Genomic DNA, 23,726 nt, shown 5'->3' on the forward strand with positions numbered 1-23,726 from the left:
GCGATACGGGCCCATTAACGCTTTCGCGTTAAAATCCGAATAAAGACGTATTTTAGGCGAGGAGACGACAAGATTTTTCTTGTGTTATAGGCCGGTTGCTTACTAGAACTATGAAGAGAACTGGGTTGGGAACAGTCAGGGATAAGAGAATACCTCAATTATGTGTGATTCACTGATGACATTGTCTTGCTAACACAGGTGACAAAGCGCAAAGGATGATCAATGGCCTGGAAGAGCAAAGCAGACAAGTAGGCCTAAAATAACATCATCATCAGCCTGACTATACCCACTGCAGGGCGAAGGCCACTCTCATATTTCTCCACTTAACCCGGTTCTGTGCTAGCTGCATCCACTTGACCCCTGCGAACTTCTTAACCTCATCCACCCACCTAACCTTCTGCCGCCCCCTGCTACGCTTTCCTTCTCTTGGAATCCAGTTTGTTACCCTAAGCGACCATCGGTTATCCTCTCTTCGACACTACATGTCCTGCCCATGTCCATTTCTTCTTAATTTCCTCTAGAATGTCGGTAACTTGAGTTTTTTCTCTGACCCACTCTGCACGCTTCCTATCTCTTAATGTTACCCCTACCATTTTTCGTTCCATAGCCCTCTGGGTTGTTCTCAACTTAAGTAGAACTCTCTTGGTTAGCCTCCACGTTTCACCCCATAGGTGAGTACAGGTAAGATTCAACTGTTGTATACTTCCCTCTTGAGCGATACCGGTAAGCTGCTAGTCATAATCTGCGAGTGCTTGCCAAATGCGCTCCATCCCAATCTTATTCTTCTTGTTATTTCCTTTTCATGGTCCGCATCTGCGGTTACTACCTGTCCTAAGTAGACATATTCGCCTACTACTTCCAGTACTTCGCTACCTAATGTAAACTGCTGTTCCTTCCCGAGGCTGTTGAACATTACCGTCGTCTTCTGCATATTGATTTTCAAGTCTACCTTTCTACTTTTCCTGTCCAGGTCATCAATCATTATTTACAGTTCATCCCCCGAGTTGCTTAGCAAGGCAATGTCATCAGCAAATCGTAGATTACTGAGGTATTATCCATCTACCTTTATCCCTAACTGCTCCCATTCCAAGTCTCTGAATACTTCCTCTAGGCAAGCTGTGAATAGTACTGGGAGATTGTGTCTCCTTGCCTAACACCTTTCTATATGGGAATTTTGTTACTTTCTTAATGCGAACTATGGTTGCTGTGCAGCCACTATATACCGGGTGTCCCAGCTAACTTGAACCAAAGGTTACAAAATAATATATTTGAGGTAAGTGAGTGAAATCAGTTGCATACAACTACCAGCCTGCTTGCGCACTACAGGCAATTTTTTGTTTCGCAATTACTTAATTGGCTAATTATGTTATTTTTCTAATTTAATAAATATCGACTTTAGACCAAACATGTGAATTGGAAACTTGTAGAGCACCTTCAGAAACCCCCATTCCATTAATTGCGATAAAGAAAGCCTCACGTGTATCTTTTTTTCCGGGCTCAAAAGAAAGCCCGCGAAATACAAATAATACCACGTGACTAGCGCATTTTTGCGCCGCGATTGTGGTGCTCTCAGTCGTGATTTGAGCGAACGAAATCAGCTGCGGCCGTGACCCGATTGTCCCGTTGCAGCGGCAGGCAGAAATGTTGGCGATGGTTGGAGCGAGCTCGCGCTCGCCCGTCGCCACCGCGATCTTGGCCAGGCCTACGCACCGCAGCAGCCTACATCACGACAAGCGGATGACGATAAAGAACCGGCAAATGAAGATGCAGCGCTAATTTTTGTCGAGTCACATGATGTCATCTCGCCCCTTTACCCAAGCCTGTATGCGCAGATTCAGTGGCTGATACCGTATCGCTCATCCGTTTGTCGTGACGTTCGCTGATAGGAGAGAAGCAGGCCTTGTTAGAATCTCCGTGGTGTCGGCTCGCCGCTCTCGCCGCTACTTGCACCGTCACGTGGGCCAGCTGTCTGACGCGTGCGAAGAAGCCATTGCAGCATATCGGCCTGCCGCTTTAACGGGGCCGAGATACGGCCGCCGCTAATTTCGTTCGCTCAAACCACGACTGAGAGCACCACAATCGCGGCGCACAAATGCGCTAGTCACGTGGTATTATTTGTATTTCGCGGGCTTTCTTTTGAGCCCGGAAAAAAAGATACGCGTGAGGCTTTCTTTATCGCAATTAATGGAATGGGGGTTTCTGAAGGTGCTCTACAAGTTTCCAATTCACATGTTTGGTCTAAAGTCGATATTTATTAAATTAGAAAAATTAACATAATTAGCCAATTAAGTAATTGCGAAACAAAAAATTGCCTGTAGTGCGCAAGAAGGCTGGCAGTTGAATGCAATTGGTTTCACTGACCTACCTCAAATGTGTTATTTTGTATCCCTTGGTTCAAGTTAGCTGGGACACCCGGTATATATATATTCCAGCACTTTCACGCACGGCTCATCTACCCCCTGATTTCGCAATGCCTGTATCACCGCCGAGGTTTCAACTCAGTCAAATGCTTTTTCGTAATCAATGAATGCTATGTATAAAATAAATGCTATGAATGCTAAAATAATATGCACAGGACTAAAGCAATGTTTCACAGCCTCGGCAGAGAGCAGAAATTATGATAGGTAGCGAGGCACTGGAAGTGGCAAGGAAATGCGTTTACTTAGGACAGGTGATAACCGCAGGTTCGGACCGCTGAAGCAAATAACTAAGGAATCGGATCGGGCTGGAGCGCTTTCGGCAAGTACCATCAGGTCATGAATGGCAGGTTAAAATTTTCCTTCCAAAGGAAAGTGTATAACAACTGTATCTTACCTCTACTCACCGACGCGGCACAAACGTATAGGATAACGAAAAAGAATTCGACTTAAGCTGCTGGCCATTCAAAGAGTTATGGAACGAAAAATGGCAGGTGTAACGTTAAGAGACCGGGATGTGCAGAATAGGTAAAGGAACAAGGGCCGATTAATAGTTTTTTAATTGACATCAAAAAGAAGAAATGGCACGGGAAAGTCATGTAATGCCGAGTCTAGATAACTAAAGGGCGCTATGGGTAACTGACTCTATTCGAAGACAAAACAAGCGTAGCAGGGAGAAGCAGAAAGTTAGGTGAGCGGATAGGATCAAGCGGTATGCGGGGACTACTGGCAACAGTTGGCAAAGAACCGGGTTAATTCCGTGGATACGGGAGAGGCCTATGTGGTCGAGCAGATAGTGATGATCATGATGATTATGATGATGATGATGATGATAATAATAATAATAATAATAATAATAATAATAATAATAATAATAATAATAATAATAATAATAATAATAATAATAATAATAATAATAATAATAATAATAATAATATTAACCCTCCATGTTTGCAGCGAGCGCGGAAGAAGGATCAAGTTGTATGCGCTGTTGGGAACTCTAGGAACGACCCGATACACACACAATTATTACCTGGCATCTTCTTCTAGGGAGGGAAGACGTGAATGAGACGGCCTAGCTCGTCTCTTTACAGACGGCTTGGGCTAAGGCCTCCTTTGTGTAATATGACGCTATGTAAAGGTTCTCATTCATGAATCAAGAACCGTTGTTCGGTCAGCAAAGTCGCCGTTCGTCTCAGCATTCCCGTCACTTATGTTGCTCTTGTCCTATGCGGCGACTAACTATTCTAATATGCTACAAAAAACATCGCAGTGAATAACTAGCAGTAGCGTAGTTATTAGAGCAAATAGCAGTAGTACAAGCATTGATTTATTCTAAAATGCACGAAGAAACCCGAAGGCGGGGCTTCGCATAGTCGGCGACGCTACTTCAATGCGCGGTCGGATCGGAGGCAATGGTGCTGTGAAGAGAACATCCTTGTTCGCATTAAGTGCGGACGACCTTGTATATGGGGTTTTTTAAGGAGAAAAACTTTTGCTAGCTTCTATACGCTTCAAATTATACAATCTTTATTTTTTTTTCCGTTACTTTGGATTGCTCTGCACATTCCAGTTACTACGCACCAATGTAGGAAGCAAATGGCACCCATAAAGATTGCGCTTCCAGACGATGGGCAAAAGCGATGCTGATAATGCGCGCAAAGCCAGCTACGTAAAAACAAACAAGAAAAAAAAAACGTCCGCTTAACGACAGGTACAGAAGCAAAACACAGAATGTTGCTATAATAAGTAAATTAGATCCAATGGCTTATTTGGAATCTCTATTGGTCGCACTATAGGTCCATTTAATCTTTGTAGTATGAAACCATACCAAAACTGCCAATTTCGAGTCTAGGCCAGATTTGTTTTTTTATCTATGGCTCATTATAGCCACTTTGAGCGTTTGCACTGTAGTTGAGAAAATTTTAAAAGTAAATCATGCATTGTAAAAGAACTGAACGCGTCTAAACATTTACCCTTTACTTTTCGGTCGCTTTCCAAAAGGAGTCTTTCCAAAAGTCAAGTAATCAAGGCTAGGCGACAAACTCAAGAACCGAGAGTCTCAACTCACGTTCGCTTAGATGATAAGAGCTAGCTTGCCTAAAGAAATGAGTCTGCGAGCTCAAATTCTTCAAAGTTGCAAAAGCGGCCCGCACGGGCGCGACACTTTGACGGGCGCATTAATATAGCTCACTCACGCTCAAGCGACTTTTCTCAAGTCAGCAAAGCAATCAAAGAAGCCGAGAAGGATGGGGGGAAGGGGGAGGAGGGGGGGGGCGGAGTAGGCGAGGGTAAGCTGCCGCGTGGGTGTTCTGGTGATTAGCTCGCCAGAAATCCAGGGGCTCTGTACACATCAGCGGCTGCTGAGTTGGCATATAGGAAGAAATGCCGCCTCAGGAGGCATGACGTTCACAAATCGGGATGCATAGGTGATTCAGATGGTGTTCACCTGCGTTAGCCGCGTAAATTAAGCGTGTACGCTACCCGTACGTGCAGTATCAGGTGAGGAATCGGTGTGTCGCAGGGCTTAATTTGTGAATTACCGGTTGGACTTGAAAAAGAAAGAGGCAGGAGGGAAAGACAGACATCGGGCAGTGCGCCATTGGGCAACCTGATCGCTTCTTTTCGATAACGCGCCATTCATTCAAGCGCATGAAGGAAAACGCTGACACGGAACAAAAAAAAACTAAAGAGAGAAAGAGAGAGAAGGAGGGATAGAGGGCTGGAAAAGGGAGAAACACTTCTTGCCATGTTAACCTCGTATCGACCAAGGCTATACAAGCAACGCCGCGGGTCGATAACCTTCCTTGTTAAAACGAGCCGGAGTATGTACCGATCCGGCTGTACTATTCTTGGCGGGGGAAAGAGGGAAACAACAACGACAACAAAAAAAGAACGAAAGCTCAGATTAAGAACTTAAGAGCGCGGCTCTCAAGAAGGTCTCGGGCTGCAGCCAAGAACAAACCCGGGTAAATCAATGGTGCTTGATTGCTAACCGGATTTCTTGAATTTAATTCCAAGTCTCAGGACACCCGAGGCACCGCGATGGCAGTGGTTTTCGCAAATGAAAGCGAGCTAAAATTGTTTAAAATGAAGGAGCTGCCCCGTCTGTCGATGGAAAGGAATTACGTAGGCAAGCAACACTAATTGCCTTATCAGCAAGTATTCTTCGCTGACGCAGCAGTGAACATGTTTAATGAAGAGCATCGGTCCGGAACTGCGTTCTCAAGGGAGTAAAATTTACCCGAAGCCCCGTTGATCTAGTGTTTTAGTAGCACACTTCATCACAGACGTACACGCGCGCATGGTCTCTTATAATAAGGATGGTAACATTTTCTGGGTAGCAAGACATCATGATGGTTTAGTCTTTGATTCTATAAAATGATTTCTTTAGACCTATAAACTATGAATGCCGGGTTTTTATCCGAAGCCAATGATCTCTATCGCAATCTTGAAGCTTGAAAAAAGTGCGCGTCTATGTGGAACACGTGCAAGAAGCCCCCACGTGCCACACATCATCGCACTTCAGCTTCAGACAGCATGAATAGCCGCTGCACATCCAGCATCCACCTAGACAGCCAAAAGTGTCACTAAGCTGGCCATCTTGCGGTACAGAAACTACGAGGAAGCAATTAGTTCAAGTAACTTTGGACGTCATTGTGTAGTAATCAGCGCACGCTATCATCGAGCTGCTGTAGCCATAAGAAGATGCCTCGAGTGTCGTTTGTGGTCACCGTCGCAAAACGCATGTGTATCCGTAGACCTATTTTCGAGACTTCATGGATCTCTGCTCGAAGAACTAGCCTTGCCCGTGCACGCAACAGCAAATTCATCGAGATTGCGACAAATTGGGAGCTATGCGTTCCTGTTCGTTTTCCAAAACAATTACTTGAATGACGCTGGCGCTACACGCCGAACTGCTGTGCACGCGGTGAAGCCCACCTCCTGCCCGGAACCCGTTAGGTGAAGGCCCCCTCCTGCGTATCATTTCGGAAGTACTATCAGAATTGTTTTTATGGTTTCCGTGTATCACAGTTGCTTCCTAACCTAGGAGACAACCCCAGGGAAAGTTGATTGCCGCTAGCTGGAGCCTTGCGATTCAGCTTGAGACAACGAGCGTGTAACTGTTTACTGGTGCCTTTGTGAAGCCAATATACTCAAAAAGGCATGCACTGATGGAAGATGACTAATGCTGATGGAAACATAGCAAACTGGGAGTTTTAAGCAAATAAAAGCAAAAAAAGGCATTTGTGACAGAAAATGTCGACAGTAATGTATGTATATGCGATATGGTGCTCAAAATCTGTGAGCATACTTCACATCCACACCGGCTCATGTGTTCAAGTGCTAATCATGGAACGGTAGTAGAATACGCGTATTGTTCGGCACGAAAGCATCAATACATTTATCGTCCTTCTACTTCAGCTATGGTCGTCTCACCCGGGGAAAGAGCATGATTACGCTGCGCTTAAAAAGGCCCCATCTAATTTACGCGCGCGTACCGTTACCCTTATGTACCCATGTGCAGTCTGCCCAAGAGCACAAGGCAGCATCACCATGTCCCAGCTGTTTCACTTCACTGCCTTTTCCGTGCACGTACAGGCATGCACTCAGAATTGATTGCTTTTTAACTTTCGCGCCTCCGATTTTCCGTTTGCCTTAAAACAGTTCCTAAAGCACAAGGCCTCCAAGGGGAGCCAAACTTAGAGTTTCCTTCTTTTTCTTTTCTTTTTTTTTATTCATTGATTCAGCAAACGCTACGCACCTATGTGCTCAAACACTCGCCGACTTGGCCTTGTAAAGTAGCACGCTGTTCCAAGAACTAGCGGCAGCAGGAGGCGAATACTGGACTACACCATCAAGTAACTTTTGAAGGAGAGCGCTGGCGCAACGGGCATCACCAGCAGGCGGCACTCGAAGACCAGGGCGGGAGAGGGGTCGGGACACGCTGGCGAGCCGGCGGCCCATAGGGAGCCTGACGCCAGGGGACACGTGGAAGTCATACGCGCCACTCGCACTGTTGCTGATCGATGCCGACGTTGGCCTCTTGGTTCAGGTGGCCGCGCGCGCGGTGCACGGCATCTGGCACGCTTCGATCCGCGTCGCCTCGCCCAGAGACCGAGAGATGGCGCCAGCAACCCCTTTTGCAGCTCACACACCTGCTGGGGCTCGGACCCTCCCAGCGGCGCCGACCGCGAGGCCGACGTGGCGTCTCCTCAGCTCTTGGCGTCGCTGGGCGGAGCGCACGTCGGATCGGGTTACCGTTCGGGCGCAACTAGGTCTCCTAACGTGGCTTCTATCATATAGGTCGACCTTGCGCGTTAATTTTAGTCAGGCATGAGACGCACCCTTCGGCTCTTGCACTGATTCGTGCGTCCCAAGTAAGTGGATACCACAAAAGCATTACAGAGACATAAAACTAGTATTTCAACAATACATATTGCACGCGCGTAATCGCACCTCCACGCACCTAACAATGAAGTGGTCGATTTTTAGCACGCTTTCACTCAGTTTCTCACTTGTATTGGCAAATTGCAGTGCCCCCACAGAAAATACTTATTACACCTTGCCTCACTTCAGCGGGGCGAAAAATCAAAAGGTCGAATTTCCTTAACCTATGTAAGAGAGATGATCTGATTCTAAGTGGAAGATATTTAAAGTTGTGTTCTTCATTCTGAAAATTACGCGCGTTACTAAGGCTGGCTTTATTGGAAAATATAAAAAGCGCCGACGGGTGGCAACCAGCAGCACCGATTATGGCAACATGAGTTAACTGGTGGCGCACGCCAAGTGGGTCGCGCTTAATTGGCTCCTTAGCTCAAATATTGCGGCCCTCGAGTAAAAATAGCAGACACCGGGTAAATCGGGCTTTAGCGGAGCATTGGTCATTAGGCCATAATGCTCCGCAAAGGTGACAGTGAACGGAGCTAAGGAGGGCGCCTTCGCAGGGCAGATAATGTTTCGTCGATCGAACACCACGATGAAAAAAAAAAGCAAACACTCTGCCGATAGAAACAGCAGCAAAATGGCAACACTTTCGGACGCCTATTAAAACCGCGCTTTGCAAACACGAGCAAGGGGACGCGGCAGGGGAAGTATATGCTCGATTTCGCGCGGTTTATGCCAACGCATGTGGCACACAGCAACACTGTGTTCTTGTTCCAGGCAGGTGAAGGGTGGCGGAATGTGGAGCGCTTCCTCTGAACTTGAAGAATTCTGCTTGGAATGTACCCTTGAATGCTAATGAGCTTATTATCAGATGCCTGTTAATTTAATTTTATGCTTATTGGCTTTTACGTGAAAAGGACGGCTCCCTTGAGTGTGTTTATTCTACTTTTAGAAACTCTCTCCGGCTCATAATTCCACCCATTTGTGAGGGCATGTACAGTAATCGCTTTGTCGCGATTTTATTATCTTAGGGTGAATGACTCGCTTATTTCTCTTCGGCACCTACACTTTCCTCTGTTTTCCTTCAGCCTTTCTACCATTATGTTCGTTATTTTCATCTTAACAAAGCATTGCGGTTGTCATCATCATGAAAGTTTTATGAATGCACTCAATCTTCACCCAATCTTGCTCCCAGATACACTTTTCCTTGCTCCAGAGAACTCCCAGTTAATCGCTCAGCTCCAGATAATATACATAGAATGAGGCTTGTTTCTCATTTTTATGTGGTTCACACTTTTTCAGCCTCCTTCTCGCCTTTTTAGGTCGAATTTATGTCGAACAAGCTAATAATTAGAGGAACGTCAGCTCATAGCTTTTTCTCGATATGGTTATGAGAAACCCAGGCCCATTTAATTCATTGCTTATGCCAGATAGGACTAGGACATTCCTGAGAAAACAAAAATAAGACAAGCCCAGTGAGGACTCTTTTCTCCCACCGCTAAGTATGTGACTAACATGTAACGGCTTCGGGCCAATGACATAAAGGCCAGTTGAATTTCGAACCCATCATGAGCGGTGAGAAAGAAGGAAGGCGCATTTGCACGCTGCATGTTTCTCACACGTACGCGCCGTGCACTTAACGTTTTCTACCTGTCGATACCGCTGCTGCGGAAAACGACAGCTGTGCTGAATGACCACGTGCTCCATGCGCACTCTCAACTGGCGTGGCACTGGTTTCCAGAGATAGTGAGCGCACCAAGGGAAGGTGAAGGGTGGCAGTCGTCACCGCAAAGATTTGCCGCGGCGCACAAAAAGAAAAAGAAGCCGAGCGCATAATAAGACGAGAGGCCCGTTTCCTGAGAATGCAGCCCAAGCTGTTGCTTCTTCATTTTGTTTATTTCGTATTCATCAAAAGCAATGCTTCATAGGCGCCAAAGGTGACCAAAACTGTCCCCCTCCGCGTTCTCCTGGACAACCCACCACGATCGTATATTGGCGCCGCTCCTGCCAACTGAACCCATTACCGGCTGCACTGAAACGAGCGCATTCGCAGCTCGTGAGGAAATAGAGTTTCTTACACTAACTAGAGGGAAAGCTGAGGGCGCTGCACTTCAGCCACCATGGGCGCGCTAAGAATCATGGGCCGGTGTGCTACTTGTTGCGAGACAGTCGGTTTTTCTCGGGTACGTCGAGTGGCGTTACTGCGACGTTTCTTTTTCGTCATCATCATCATCTGAAGGCGCGTACATAGACCGCAAAAGCCATAGTAGCGAAGGCTCAAAAACCGACGTCACCAATAAAAGGTTTCTGTTTCCCGAAATGCCACTAAAACTTCTTTAAGTAATTGCACAACCATAAATGTTTCCAAAACGTTTTTTTCCTTTCAAAGTGTACCTATTAAGTGCGAAATATTGGTATTTGCGCTGCTCAAAACTAAGCCAATAGGAGAAAGAGCCATCGCTTATATTGGATAAATCTCACACTGACATGCTGTTTCTCTCTATTTTTGCAATTTATAGTCACAATATTGAATGTTAGGACATTGTTAACGGTAGAACAACGTTTATCTTTGCATTAGTTTTGGCCAAAAGTTGTAGTTCTGCGCTCGGTAGCTCTCCGGCCCTTGATGCTTTGTGTGTCCATGGTGGCTGGACTGGTCGTCTGGAAACTCCATGTAAACTCCCATAGATGGCGCGGGATGTGAGTGCACAGTGGTCGTCAACGTAGTTTAGGTAGCCTTTCACCTTCTTACCACCACCCCCGCTGCTTATTCTGAGCATTCGATTAACCGTAGGGGCGTATGATTTGTCACTGCTTAGGAATGGGCTCGCAGCATTGTACGGTAGTTGATTCATTGAGTTAACGGTGCATGATTTTATTTTCACAAAGAATTGATACTTCAAATAAACACGTATTGTTTATGAGTCTTTCAGGTGAGAGGCGATTTTTGTTTATTATCTTGCATCGAAGGCTGCTCTAACTGCATGCACGCAATTAAAATTAAGGACGGAGTTCTCGTGAGCTGTAGGCCAACGTTAAACGAAGCTAGAGTGTACCTCGCTGACAGATCTTCACCATCGGCTTGCAATGAGGCGCTTTGCTACAGAGGTGCTGTTAGAGTTCGATGATCCATTCTTGTAAGGTTGGTGTCGTTTACTTAACAATCAAAATAGTTAAAACTCGATATGACAGTGGATTTTTGAGATGACCGTTGTGCTTCTGGCATGAAAATTTCCTTTGAGGGCCGACTTTTATAAATACGTTTTCGATACATGGTTCATTATGTTCATAATGTTGTAGAACAAAAAAAACAAAATGGCTGATGGTTAAGCATACTTAAGCTCGAAATACCGTGAAGTAGCACCACAAAACGCTTCACATTAACTTGTGCGTTACTTATGTGAAACTGGCGCTAGCGCTTTCTTTTGGTCTCATTAGAACTAATCGCTCGGGCTTGTGCGCTCTTTGCGTTGAGTCGTCGTGGAGCACGGCGACGCTATGCGCCAGAAAATACGAACCAGCCAGGGTAGGCATGGAGGCTAACCAGGGCGCCACCTGTTCAGGCACTCCTACGCTGCGCTGTGACGCGGATTTGTCCAAAGTAGCCATTAATGTAGCTGTAAAACCAAGCGTTCGTAGAACAAACGTGCGCGTGCAACATCAATGTTACGCAATTTGAAGGCCGCGTATCAGAATACAGCCACTCATTCAAAATTAATACCAGTACCCATTCTGGTATTTGGTGCCGTTTAGAGGCGATAAAAACGACGACATGACAAGTGAAACGTGGAAAATTGGCGGTTTAGTAAGCGAAGAAACCGCAATGCTTTGTTCGTTGCTTAGGAGCTCAATTTTGGCGTTTCCATTTGACCACGGCCTCAAGAGCAGGTGAAATCGCAATTCTTGTTTGGAAAAAAGGCATTGTCACTATCATTGACAGTGAGCTGGGAGCTGATGCCTTTGTCGGGAGGAAGCAATTCGCTTTGTGCGTGTGTACGCTTCGAATTAGACTGCGGCACAGTCGAAGCTCTTTCGATCTCTTATTCCTTTTCTTCTCGTCCCCAGGATCATATGCTCTCTGGATGACTCCAACTGTATCCTCAACGCGCTTGATAGAGCGGATGGGGGCGGCATTGTGAATTCGTTGGCGCGTGTGCTGAGAGAAGTCGTGTGTGACTCCTATCTTACCGGCGTAGCTTTCGGACGCCTCCGGTAGAAAGCTACCTCGTGTCCGCGGTTATGCATAGCCTCCAGCGTGTTTTTCTTATCATGCCCTTGTCTGGTGAATGCTAGCTTGCACAACGTGTCGACCAGTGGCAACTTTGGAAAGACAGTGAAATATGAACTTGACTATTATTTCCAACGACGAGTTTACAGAACAAGTAAACGAGGAGACTGCACGGCTTAAGTCTGGGTTGGAGAATTCAGCAGAGTGGAAGTCATAATCATCGCCATTGAGATAGATAGGATGGATATCCGCCTCCAATAAAGACAAAACTATAGCACTCCACACGTAAACGTCAAGATCTCGTCGAGGCCAACGAGAAGAGGCCAGGAGGATTTCGTGGGGACGTTCGCGAGGCTAAAAAAGAAATTTATTCTGAGCTGGAACGGCTTTATTGGGATGCACTAATTCGTAGTCGGAAGCAAAGGGTGCAGTACGAAGCGCCGCCATCAAAACTTCTTCTGAGGCTTTTATATGGAGCATGCCGCTCGGAACCACATATACGAGGTCATCCAAAGCGGCAACATTGCCTAAGGCGTGTGGTGTGCTGGCCTCAGCTTTCTATGAACACTACCTCATGCTTTTCCGGGCCATTAAACCACCCCATCTCGTACCACTCAAAGATGAATGAACTATACCGAAAGTTCTTCAGGATATTAAGTATGCTTTACTTCTGAATGGTCTTCCAGATCGTGAACTCAGTCCACGTGTCCTGCGCGGGTAATTCAAACAGAGCTTTCTCACTGTATCATCGGCCTGATCAGGTTAGGTCTCACATAATTTTATTGTGAAACCACTACCATACGTGGTTAAACCCAACCGAGAATGTTGTGGCTTACGTACTCCGAGCTCGGACGAAAAAAAAAAAAAATCTGTAGCGAGTGGGAAACGCCACAGCTATCGTCGCTTTTTTTGTGTGGTTTATTGCATTGGGAAAATTTACGAAAAGGAGAAACCCGAACAGCTCATGTATCCTACGACAGCCGATCACCTCGAGTGCAGACTGCGACACACTGTCGCGCCATGTATTGCACGTCGTCGTCTCCATCAAGTCCGATCTATGCGCAAACGCTTTTTTGTTTTTTAAATTCGAAGACTTTCCATGTGGCATAGAATGAGGCTTTAACTTAAAGATCTTAACTTAAAGACTGAAAGATCTTTTAACTTAAAGTAAGTCATGGAGTCTATTTTCTTCAAGAAACCAGAGCAAGCTCCGGCTCTTAATATTGTTCATTAGGCACAAGTGTAGGTCTTCCTCCTTTGTAGCCGACAGTCCAAGTTCTTGTAAGAAGTGCTTGCGCTTAACATCAGCGTTTGTTCAATTTCTTTGTTCGTGTCCAACTAAGCAGCGCAGCCTTTATGAGACAACTTCTTGTAGTCGTTTTATCGTAAAATAACAGCTTGAGGGGCAAGTTGGTTCTACATAGTACCCAGAAATGTGGCTTATCGTGACGGCTGCATTCCTGGGCATGTCCATAAAAGGTGGCGAAAAGCCACCTCGGCGACTGGCCTTGGACACTTTGGGCATGTGCTTTGCGCTGCATCTTCAGAGTCCCATCGGAACGTCACCGACGGAGTAAGGGCCGCCCCAGCCGTAATCGTTGTAAGGGACACCTCATTCATTCCTGTTAGGTTATGAGGGAGGGGGTAAGTGCACTGGGGATTGAAGCCACGTGTACTTGTCCTTATAACAGATGTTAAGATTGGGAAAGCGGATCGAGGATTTGTGGTGAGGGAGGTTTGTGGTGAGGCACTCGAGCTAGGAGCTTAGTGTGTAAGCGTATGTTTTTTTTTTTTTTATGATCAATGTTATTAGCATCTTCTTGTATCCTTTCCCACTTCCCACTCGGTTTAACTGAGTCAAAACCCTGCCATTTTTTTTTTTTTAATTCATTACCAGTGTATATAACGCGGCAGTGGTCCCTATCATTGTCAAGGCTGTTTTGACTGTGCGAAGTGCCTATAAAATTTATTTTCAGTTACTGCGAAAAGCATCCCGATTAATCCTCGTTCTCTTTACGCGCACTTAAGTTATGATCGATTAACGGCAAGAAGCTCTCATGGCGATATTCAGTGCGCCTACCACGACTGTTATTTTTCACTTTCTTTCTTTTCTTGCGATCATTTTGCTTTGAAAGAATGGTACACCGGGAAGAGTAATACCACTCAGTGGGGCTGTATTATTCACTATATATTCTGAAATGTTTTATAAGCAATGCAAAGTTTGCTAATTAAATCGAAAAGTACACTAAAAAAATTGAAGTGCAAATATGCTTTCTGTATGAATTTCGGTCAGCTGGTGGTTCCCCATCTGTAAGACCGGCATGTAATAAGGCTTGTGTCCTGGAGTTTGCGTAACAAGACAAGGTCATTCCTACAACGCTTAGATTTTGGGAAAAATTTTTCACCTGCGGATGTTACAATAAACCGCGTTCACTCGTATCGTTTTACAAAGGAACACCAAATGCGCGCGATACCGCCCCAGTTACTGCCTGAAATTTCACACAACTTACTGTCCATGAACTACGACTGACCATTGGGAATTTGTGCGAGAAATATGCAATAAATGGCGAGTCAGGTTACTTTGCTCCAATATATTTGTCGGACATTTAGGCGCAAGATATTTCCCTCAGTCCAAAGTTTCACCACTCAGCTTCGCTGTTTATCAGGCAGGCGGAGCCGTGAGAGTGATTGTGATGTTCAGGGCTCCGATGTCAAGTTCTCCGCACATACGATGGCACGTCACTGTGTATCAAGCAGATAGTGCTTAAAAGCATGTTATAAAGTACCAGGAAACTGGTTCGAGTAAAACTTTAATCAAGATTTCGGATGTTTAGAGTTCGGCCTCTTAACTCATGGAATGGTGCTGACGTCCTTGGAGAGAAGCAAATTTAGATGAAGGCTCTTCTTTTGTGTGTCTTTTTTTTTTTTTTTTCAGTCAGATGACAATTATCTTTGCATTTAACTCAGGACGACCGTCCGAGCAACATGCCAACGTTTGATTCTTTGAACACTAGAAACAACGAATTCCCGAAGGTAGCTGCTATTTCAGTAAGCCTGACTTATATGAAGCCTATCTGGAGGCTCATTTTACGCTGACTCCTGGGAGATCGTGTGATTTAGAAGTGCATTCAGATATAAGCAATATAAGCAGATCGCAAAGAGCGCTGCCAAGTGCGTGCAGTACATTCCCCTCTTACGTCACCGCTAAACAAAAAAATAAACGCCGAAGTGGTCTCTTGGCCTCCAAAGGAGATAAAGTAGTCATTCGTGAAGGGGAGATGCATCCATCTCGAAATGACGGAACATTTAATTTCAATATTTGCATTAAGAGCTCTTTTAGGGATATTTAGTGCTAGTGGTCCTGGAAAAATTTAGTGTGTTTACAAATATCGGCTGTCAGTTTGCGTTTGTGTGAATCCTAAACAAGTAGGAGGAGAAAAGAGGAGGATATTAGACAAAGCAAGATAAAGAGCTAGGTCAAACTCCGGTTACTGTTGCAGCAATCGACGTCTAGACGGATTGCAGAAAACTACGTTTACGCAGCAGCTGTCGTGAAACAAGACAAATTACAGGAGCCCTCTACTCGCCCTCTCTGAAACGTGTATCCACGTAATCGCTGCGTATTGTTGTTGCACGTTTGAAGATACAACCGAGTGTGGCAAGCCAGGTTTGAACAGGTGTTCCACTTTTTATAAACGAATTACAAGTCTTCCACAAAATGTTATTTTTTTTAGGTTTTAGGTTTTTAGGCTTCGTTTTTTTTTTGTGTGTGTGATTTGCATTTCTCATTGCAGATTGATAAGCCTACAATGCTTACTTCCGCCCCACTTTCTTTCTCATTCACGTAGGTAATGTCGCATTTTTACGGTGTTTGGTCATTAGCAGTGTGTTAAGTATAGCACAAGCGTACTTCCTGGCTTACCAATGTTATTCACACGCAGACTGGTTTTGCCATATAGGGCTGCATCTATATAGATTGCCATGTCAGAAAATCCAATGCTGTAAAACACAGCGCTCAGCAACATCAATTTGGCCCACGTATTATCAAGCATGAGAGAAAGCGTATCTCCCCAGAAAGGTCTCTAATTGAGTTGCTCCTTGGCCAACAGCGCTGAATCACCGGTAAGTCGCAAAAAGGATGTGAGAGCTGCGAGCTGCAAAACACGTTTGGGCCTGCCCGCAGAGCAGCGATGTCAGGCAATTTTTATCAGCCGCCGTCAGGCATGCTCTTGCAAGCAATCCCAACCATAAACCCGGTTCCGTGTATTAATGTTCAAAATAGAAGCTGCAATGGAGTTCCAAATAAGCATATGTGGAACACTGTTTACTCCTTAAATTACCTCAAATGCTGTTATGCATGTTTTATTAATTTATGAGTCTGAAAAGCTGTTCCACTTATATCAGTGGAACTTTTTAAAGAAAATGTTGCCCTTAAGTTTCAGCTACCAACCGAAATCGATGCGGAGGCATGTAAGAGGGCGGTTGGTAAACGACTCCAAGGGAGGAAGAGTAGTTTATCCAATGCTAGCTTATACAAAGTTAAAGAAAGGAGGGCTGACAAATAAAATAAAAAAAAAGTATTGAATCACAGCACATAAGTGCCCATATAACGCAATGTAGGTAACCTACTATTGCCGTGTAAAACACAAATTTCCACTACCTCGAAACGACCCTCTGAATTTGCACCTTTTCTTGCTGTTCACGCCATTCATAGATTGATTCGCCTCTGGGCTCCCAAGTGAATCACAAGCAAGTAGAGGGAGAAAAGAGGAGGATATTGGACACAGCAAGATAAAGAGCTAGGTCAAACTCAGGTTGCTGTTGCAGCAATCGACGTCTAGACGTATTGCAGAAGACTACGTTTACAAAGCTGCAGTCGTGGCACAAAATTACAATCTGCCCTTTCATTGGCGTTCCTGTCAGCGTTCTAGCTGGAAGTTGAACAAGATGCAAATTCTGGAAGCATAGCGTTACGCCTGGTGCTTTCAAATACATTGCTCATCCTCATGCATCGGTGCTAAAACCTTTTGTGCAAAAAGAAACAAAAATGTTTTCCTCTGAGTTGGCGACGTTTGGCTTCACTGCTACAAGTATAATCAGTCGTTTAATTGTCAGTAGATGCCAGTTTAAGGCCGCAGTAGCTATTTTAGAACTTAATGTCACGCATGGAGGAATAAGATTGAAGTACAAAATAATGCTCCTTCTTATGTTCAGAAAAAAAAAAATCAACTATTTTTTCTACATGTGAGCAAATGCAGTATAATTAAATAAACATTACTAACGTTTCAACGGTTTCGAAAATGGAGCAACAGCTAACTGCTGGAGGTGAGATTTGGAAATAGTAAAAGAGTACTCCCACTCAGGCCATGCTGTGATAGCAGATCCGGACTACCAAAGAAAAGCTAGCAAGATGATAAGACTAGAAAAACGCGTTTTGCATGCACTCTCAACCTATTAAGAAAAGCCAACTTTTATTCTTCAAAATAAAAATACGTTACAGCCGTATCTTGTCTGCCATCGCCTGTGGGCCGAAGCCTGGAGACTAACGAGAATGGTTGGTTGGTCTATGGGGCTTAACGCCCCAAAGAGACTCAGGCTATGGGAGACGCCGCAGTTGAGGGCTCCGACCATTTCGACCACCTGGGGTCCTTTTGCGTACGCTGACATTTCCTTGCTTTTCGCCTTCACCGAAAAGCGACCGTCGAGACCGGGATAACGAGAAAACGAAAATGCTTACACTCAGTCCAGTGCACCGAGATTTGGAAGGAGAATTGAAGGGGCAACATTACGAGACAGGAAGAGAGCAGCGCATGTTAGAGAAAAGGTGAGCTCTGATGATATTGTGGCTGAAATCAAGAGGATTTAATAGACTTGCACAAGGCATATATGTGCACAAATTCTTCCTCAGTGGTCTATTCGCGTAAACCGGCGGAAACCAACGGTACGTACCTCCGAGGATGGAAGGGTGTGGATATGAGATATTGGCGGCGAGAGGAATTTACTGTTCTGTGGTAGCCGCTTTTAAAAGTGTTAGCCAGGCAAAGCTAACTAATGATTAGTGGGAAAGGCATCTGCACTGCTTTGAGGTTTATTGGACTGATATTGACGATCGTTGTGGTAGTAAACATGCAATTAGTAGCGGCATATTATTGAAATTCTGGAAGTACAATTCAGTAGGAGACTTTGGTAGCACAAGGCGGTTAGTTCGCAAGAGGAGAGCTCGTGGCATCATTTTTAGAGAAACGTGTAGCCCCGCGTCCATGCTGAATTCAAGTGTGAGGCTTAGCATTATGCATTGCTCCCTGGAAGCATTCATAATCTGTCTCCTTCTTGACCGATTTAGGCTTTGCATTCCACCTCTATGACATATACTATGGTAAGGCTGCACAAAAATAATAAAAAGTAATACAGCGGCTACTGGTATTTTTTTTTTTGTTTCAGTTGTTCGTTCCTTTTTTTCTTTCTTTCTTTTTTTTTTTTTTTCTTCAGAGAAGCGCTACCAACAGCGTGTAGGCATCGCGAAAGCGTTCTCACCACTCTTTCAATGTGCGTGACTGGTGGGCGCGAAAGCGATAGCCTTTCAGGAGCCAACTGGGTGGGAATCAATGCACCGGTTAACCACAAACTAACTATATGCACGATAAGCATCGCTCGTCCTGTCTCAGCTCTCGAGAGCCCATCGGCTTCGCCAGCGTCGGCCACTGGCCATCGCGAAAGATTCGGTACGAGCGCTAGGAACACAAAAAGAAGAGCGGCACCCGCGCTGGTAGACGGGCCGAGTATAAACCGAGGTGCACGTAAGCGCAGCGCGAAGAGCCGGCTCGTGTTTATATAGAAAGCATTCTGCGGCAAGTGCGAGGGCACGTGCGTTGTACCGCTTTGTTTCACGCAAGTAGCCAGGCGGAAGTCTTGCTCACCGGACTGCTTGGTCGCTGAAGCGCGTCCTCGTGGCGTGGTCAGCCGTCCGTGCAGCTTCTGGTCGTTAAATTGACTCTGTTTTAAAATACGCCAGGACATCGCGCTTAGCCGGTGGAGCAGAGGGACAGGGACCTTATGCCCCGCTTTGTGCTAGATACAGTCTTGGTGGCAGTGAACTTTCTTTCAGAAAGAAGAAAAGCCAGAGAGATCAGTGTGGTTCCTATGAGCGATTCAATACCGGCATAAAAATTATGCCACGTGAGAAAACGAAAGTTTCCCCTGCCTGATGGTAAAATGATTAGCACTTTAGTACTATCTGCGAAATGCAGAAGCACTGATATGCATAATTTTCCTAAAGCCCAGTCGGGCAAAAACACCTTGCCCGACTTGTGTTACTGTTGTGTTACTGATATATATATATATATATATATATATATATATATATATATATATATATATATATATATATATATATATATATATATATATATATATATATAAAATGAAATTGCGAATGGCTGTTAAACTCTCGTCTGTTTGAATATGGCTCCCGGACTTGTGTCATTCTCACCGCCAAACGTAAACATGCTGAGGCGTTTAGCATGTGCTCTGTCTAACAACAATACCGCCTCACTGTTGACACTGCACTCAGATACTGTGAGTATCATGACCTCAATGCGCTCTCCTTCAAAGCAGGTAGCCAATACCGTCGAGTCCATATTATCAACAGAAGGGGTCTAAATATGTCCCTCGGAGTTTTGTCAACAGATCGAAGGCAAAAGGCAAAAAAAAAAAAAAAAAAAAGACGCTGATTGTGTTCCGCGGTATAAGTAGACCACGCACAGGCTGGCTGTACAAATGAATCAAATAAGGGCGTTGATACTAAGCTAAACCACGATACAGCGATTTTCGGTCAAAACTGGAAGCCACGTCATGACAACTGTCTTCATTTACACGCCACGAGGTATTCTTCTACGATAAACAGGCACTAAAGAAGTCTTTTTTTAACATACTAGCACATAAATTGCTGTCTAGCTATCCAAGGTCTGTGCGCGCTCGGAGTAAAATTTAGGCTTCTCAACTCTGCATTTGTGATGTCTGGACTCAGTATTCTTCGTGCATGCAGACTTTGCAGAATATTACCTTTCTGCTCGGTCAGAGATCCCTGCAGCTGAGCCACATCGTATGAACTCCAGTGTGTAAATACGCCAATTAATTTTGAAGAACCATGCTATACGCTGTCCAGCGTGAGTTCCCTTCCATCAGCTGGAAATGGGATCGATACTTTGGCGCAAAACATTCCTTCTTAAAGGATTAATCTCACGCCTCTGGCGTGCCCCTCTCGCTTCGTTGGTGCACTACTATAACCTTGTACAGATTTCCTTCCGCTAAAAACCCGGTCTCGCCTAGTGCCAATAGCTGTCCCGAAAAACGCCAATTTCTCAAAGCACCACTAGTTAATGTTTTGCCTTCGCTCAGTCTTCTTAATGTTGCGAAAGACCTGCCACATGAAAAGCCACTCTCTTGTATCGCCTGCGCAGCGACTCTCCCTTCACACGCCGAGTGGTTGCACAAGATTCCGTGCTCCGCGTTTCCAGTGAGCATGAATCGTGATGCCGTGAACGACATGGCGTATTCCTTCCTATAGCCCACGCTTTCGTGTAGGTAGCCATAAGTTTGAACCAATTTGTCCTGACGCGTGCAGCGATTTTTAAGCTCCATTGGCGCAGCTGCCCTCTCTGCTGGCTACGACATAAAAGGTCCGCAATAGATGAACTGCTTTTAACATTTTTCAAGCGTTTTGGAAACACTGACTTAAACAGGCAAGCGTTGCGATGCACAAATGAATCGAGTGCGTTTAGTTATTTCAGTTTACTCTCCCGCTCCTTCGATATCGTGAGATATTGTATTGCATATATGATTTAACTCACAAAGAGGCGTCGGCTATGAAGGGCGCCGTAGTGAAGGGCTGCGATAATTTCGATTAGTCGGGATTCTATAACCTGCACTCCCATTTCACAGTACACGGGCACCTCGCGCTTCGCCTGCAGCAAAAAACGGCCGCCGGGGTGTTGATCGAACCCACGTCCTTGGGATCAGCAGTCGAGCGCGCGAATCCTTAGGCCATCACGGCGGGGTCGATATGAAAAGGGAAGAGAAACTATAACACAATATTGAGAAACAGGTAGTCTGTGAAAGAAAAATATAGGGGACACCAAGTTTTGCCTTTAAGAATATGCCGTGCCGGCGCTAACGGCTCCCATCTGCGGCTCCTATTTGCTGGTCCTCCTTCGCTAGCACTCACTGCTCTTGGATATGCACTGGTTCTAAATTCCAGCCATTTAGCATTTTGCTGGATGATTCATAGATGACACTTCCAAGCACGTTCGTTCAGAGCCTCGGAATAACTTTAGTTGTTGGTTGGTTAAAATCTCCCGCTGTGAATTACTCTGGTGAATTACTGCCTGGTTGCGAGATGGCGGTTACTCGCTTAATTTTTTCCTCTCTAATTTCCAACTCACTCACGAGCGCACAGTCGTAAGGTAGCAAATTATGATGAGGCCACATGACGCACACGTAAACCTCCGCTTGAACCAACCCTCACGGAGGATTCATGTGCCCGAAATTGATTCCCATATCTCCCTTAGTAAAATTTTATTTTCAGTGGAATTCATTTACTTTTCAAATACGCCGCTCCACGTATGATATCAAACTTTTACGACCGACACTCATTGCCCACGCCTGCGCCGCCGGGATTTATTTATTTACTTTTATTAAATAAATATAAATCCTGTACCACCTTAGCCCTGCCTTTCTTGAAAAAAAAAATGCAGTTAGGATATCAGCCGGTACGTCCGACAAAATGCCCGGAAATGTGCACAAAGCATTGTGGTTACGGAATACTTTCAATTCTTTCGGATGCTGTTAGTGAGCCAGAAAGCGCTGTCATAGAATGCTAACAATATTCCAGCAGAGTCGTTTCGTTAGCTTTTAACACGAAGTCGTCAAAGCTGGCGAAAATTCTGTCAGTTACACTTTTATGGCGATGTGGAGGCGGCTCCAATCTCTGAAAGTTTGCAGTTAAGATGATTGCGGGTGTTTTACTACAGGGGGTGCGCGATATACGGAGTGTGTAGGACGAGCGGAAAGTAATATCGCCGATCGAATGCGTATGCTATAGTTAAAGAAGAGTTACGACTGTAACTGCACGGCTAATGCGCACTGCAAGATTAACACCTCCAGCTTCGTAATGCCACCACGAGTCTAGGTCACTTTCCCTACCGCGGCTTCTTAATGAGACAAGGTTACTATAGTCATGCGCATGTAAATGCAGAACTTAGTTCGTGCGTTAACTAAAAGTTGAGCATATATATATATATATAGTAAACAGCATTTCTGGCTCACTTTGACGAAGCCACAAACCTTGCAAGTGGTTACTTTATTGCCGTCTGTTTCTGTGACTTTTCGTAAGAAAAGTGGAGTAATAAAGGACAAAGAATCGTCTTTCGAAATGTACTTCCACGACAGTTTTTTTTTTTATTATTTTACACCGTCTCTTGCAAATTACTGCGGAGTCCAAAGATTCCAATAAATGATTGCGCTTCTGCACAGTAGAATATAAATTTCCTGAAACCGTATATCAATCTGAAGGTGGTTATAATGGGTGTTGCTACAATCCGTAATGGAAACAAACATTGGCAGCCACGCATGCATTCCTTGCCTTGTTTATCTTCTGTCCCGGAGCTGGGAGAAAGCACGCTTACTAAAGATGGAGCTGTTTATTACCAAGACGAGGCAGAGCGTTTCCTTTATTTTTGTTGTGAACATAAATAGCGAGGGCTGGGCGAAAAATGAGAATAATTGCATTATTGTAAATAAATATCTGAACAAAAATCGTTGAAGCGAGTCCGAAGTGCATTTAACAAGGTAAGTGATTATACTTTTTCATTCTCGCTCTCGATGACGAGAAAAGGTTTTTAAAGTAGAAACATTTCCTGATACAAAATATGATCGACGCCGCAGTAATTTGAAAATGCAGGTCTCACATTATATTTTCTAGTCGAACATTCTTTATCATTTCGCATTCTTACAAGTTCAGCTGTGTATCAGGTGCTGCTCTCACAATGGCAAAGGAAGCAATAAAATCAGGACAACTGCATCGCACCTTTTACCCCCCCCCCCCCAAATAAAAAAAAAAAAGGCAAATTACAGAAGTGAGCAGGAGAAGCATAAAGCGGTTCGAAAAGCAGCGTGCTTGCAGTACTCGCGCTATATAAGGGAGTAGGAGGAGGGGAGAAAAAAAGAGCAATCCATCTGGCACACGGAATCGGAAAAAGATGACGACCGACCGCGGCGGCGGTGGAAGTGTAAGCGCCCTGTCCGATTGGGCAAAAGAGGAAGATCCCGCGGTGTGGCGCGTCAGTGTGAGCGAACAAGAACAGAAAAAGAAAAGAGGGGGAGGAGGAGGAAGAATCGTTCGGCTAGATAGGGGGGAGACAAAAGCAGCAAAGTATCTGGTGCAGCGTGGAGACAACAAACAACCGTGTGGAAACGGGCGGCCGTCGTGGTGGGGACGCTGAGGCCGCCGACGACGAGTCCGGCCGTATTTGATCCGAGCCCAGAGGAGTGCTAAGCTGGGCTACAGCTTCTTGCGTTCATGTTTTTCGTGAGTATACGCCGCAAGAGCGAACGTCACGACGCGGCTCTCTTCTCGGCACTTCGCGCGACAGCAGGCGAACAAGGTGGAAACAATGCGAGCTTCTTCTTTTTTTTTT

General features: G+C 45.1%; 1 protein-coding gene across 1 annotated transcript in view; it reads right to left on the minus strand.

Moving 5' to 3' along the window:
• Positions 1-23,726, minus strand: part of Galphao (G protein alpha o subunit) — a 128,228-nt gene that overhangs the window by 55,482 nt on the left and 49,020 nt on the right. The window lies entirely within an intron of this gene.

This window comes from Amblyomma maculatum, chromosome 1 (genome assembly GCF_055883805.1).
Source record: "Amblyomma maculatum isolate TAMU_Amacu chromosome 1, ASM5588380v1, whole genome shotgun sequence".
Taxonomy (NCBI): domain Eukaryota; kingdom Metazoa; phylum Arthropoda; class Arachnida; order Ixodida; family Ixodidae; genus Amblyomma; species Amblyomma maculatum.